A 3,052-nucleotide genomic window follows, 5' to 3' on the forward strand; every position below is an offset into this window, starting at 1 on the left:
ACCTTAAAATAAATAAAAAAACTGCAATCCTTTTTCAGACATCTTTCTCTATCTCTCGTTGTTCATATAGAATTTTTCGCCTTTCAGTTCAAAATTTGAATTTTGTGTCAAGTTTCAGGTATTTCTGATACTTTTTTAATAAAAAATTATGAAAATGTAATAAATTATTTCGTATCTTTTTGGGGGGTAAATAACTTTTCTATCATTTTGTTTTCGTACGCTTAGGCGTTTTTCCACAAATTTGTCAAATTTCCACAAATTTTCACATGTTTTTTGCTCTTTTTCGGGTAAACAATTTTTTATATATAATTTTTTTCGTAACTTGTGTCGTTTTTCCACACATTTTTTATTTATATTTCATTTGTCACGAATAAAACAAAAAGTGCGCATCCTATCAAGAAGTGATAATTAACGAATTTGTAGATCTTCTTTGGGATCACAATTTTTGTAAATTTATCTTTTTTTATCCTACATAGTTTGACCACAAAATAGAATATTTTATTGTTCAATTTTTTGTGTGCAGACAAAACTTGAATTTTCGCTTTTCCAAGAAAAACAAAAAATTTGTACTGACGATCTTGTAGGGCTTTCAAAAAGCAACGTTTTTTTCTATGAACTTTTTTCATATCATGCGTTGCTTGAGATAACCTTTTAGTTTTCGATTGATTTTTTAAATTTTGAAAATGTTATCACTCTGAGAATTTTCTTTTTATCGGAAAAAGTCATTAGGATACATTGTTCGTCTTTTTTAATACTATAAATATCTGTACTTAGAATTTTTAAATTCAGAAAAAAGTAGTGTCAACCATTTTTAATATGCGCTCACTTTCTGAATCTTTATCAAAAATGGTTGCTTAACAAACTCGTTCTTTCTTTTAGGACCGGAAAAAGTGTGCCAAAGATCGACTTGATCTGTTCGTTTTTCCGGGAGCTATCTTGTTTACGGGCGGAAGGCCGGAGGGACAAACACAGACAGGCATTATCATAAAAACTTGGTGTTCAGATTCAGGTCTCGAAATGTGGAGATCCGTTGAAAAACTGTGGTGTCAAATTTCGGATAATTCTAATACTTTCTCAATCATAAATGATGAGAATGTAAAAAAATAACAAACCTCAACGCCAATTGTAATAATAGTAGCAGGTGTTATTTGTGTCATAAAAGATGGTGTTCCTAATTACTTTTTTGCTAAAAAAGACAAATATCCAACAAAATATATACATAAAATTTCAACTAAGTAGTTGAGTTTTTACGAGATGAATACCGTACCAGAAATAGAATAGAAATGTTTTCAAATAAAAATAATGAACTTCTAGTCAAAAGTATTTGGGTTTCTTCATTGGATTCTCTTAATTCAGTTCATATTTGGGCCAAAAAATGGTTTATAAGCGATTAAAAAAACATGAAAATAATCATAAAAAACAAGACAAACGTTACAACTTATTACGAAAACTTTCTTTTTTTTAGTAGAAAATATTCTTATTTATTTTATCAAATATTATTATTTAGTAATTGTCTGTTACATAAATGCTAATTGATAGGCAATCCAACATAAACTGGATTATTTATATTCATATCAATACAAAAATATAATAAAAAAAATGTTTGCGCGAAGTTCTAACAATGAAAACTTTCTTTTGGGATTTAAAAATTTTCCCTGAAAATTCGTAAAAATTGTCTCCTGTCTCCGAATCGTCGACATAGCTAAAAATCTCAAAAAACGAAACACTAATTCAAATTTGAACAGCAACAAAATTTTTCTTTGGATTTAAATTATTAACAAAAATAGTGCTAAGCAAGTCGATTTATACAGGTGCAGCGATAATTTCGAAAAATTTTCTTACCCTCCCTAATTGACATTGAAGTTTTAAAAAATCGACGAAACTCGACTTTTTGCTGTTTTCTTTCAGCCTTGGTAAATTTCTCGCCCATTTGATCAAATGACGTGTGATATACATTAATACAGATGCATTTGAACCATGTTGCATAAATAATATATAAGCAATTTTAATATTAAAATAATTTGTATTGACTTTGAATTACAAGTAAATATTCAAAAGTGATATATTGCACTTTGTCTAACAATAAAATTAGTTTTACGTATATAAATTACCAAAAGAAATAGTTCGTAGCATGTGACTTTCTACCTACATAGCCAAAATTTAATTAATTAATAATTAATTAATAATAATTAATATCTTAGTACAAATTTGCCGGATTGGTTAGAAGTGGCGCTCTTATTTAAAATAATCGTTTTATTATAATTCCTCACAACAAACAATAGTTGCAAAGTGCATAAGGAAATAAAAATGTATTTTAAATTGATATTTGTGATGAAGACGATATTTCTTCCTATAAATTTAAAATCGAGTATTTGATTTTAAAGGAGTAAAATCAAATACTCAATTTAAATTTAAATTTATAGGTTTGTTTAATGGTAAAGAATTGTTTATCAAAATTAATTTTTGTTTACAAAAAATTGACTTGCATTCTTCATAATTTTTAATGAGCGCGCCAAATGTAACTAAGCCGATTGTAGACGCAACGTATGCGCAATCAAATAGCAGACGGTGTTGACATGTTTTGCTATCATTGCCAGCATTTTCTGAAGTCTATTCAGCATTCTTTTCAAATGTAATTGAGCTATTAGCGTTTCTCGTAAAACAGAGTATTGCTAACTTGATTTCCAATTTGAAGTGGGTTGATCACAAAATTTGAATAAAAATTAAAGCTCAAGCGAAAATACTAACAATTTGAGTAACGTAAGCATTTCATTTGAAATTGTAAAAACATACAAAGCTATTGTGTGCATAAATTTTAATCGATACAAAAATGTATATAACTTTGATGACGTAACCTAAACACTGCTACGACGAAATCTCCTGAGCTGAGCGCATGTTAATTCTAGAATGAATTTTTCTGTTAACTTGAAATCAATTTTAGGATTTTCTAACATCCACCTACCATGAAAGTAACGTGATAAAGCGGAGCGGGCTATAAGGAGTTAGTTCCCACCCACAGTCAATCCCAAAATCGGCGCTATAGAAGAGTTTC

This window comes from Belonocnema kinseyi, chromosome 10, assembly GCF_010883055.1.
Source record: "Belonocnema kinseyi isolate 2016_QV_RU_SX_M_011 chromosome 10, B_treatae_v1, whole genome shotgun sequence".
In the NCBI taxonomy this organism is placed as follows: Eukaryota; Metazoa; Arthropoda; class Insecta; order Hymenoptera; family Cynipidae; genus Belonocnema; species Belonocnema kinseyi.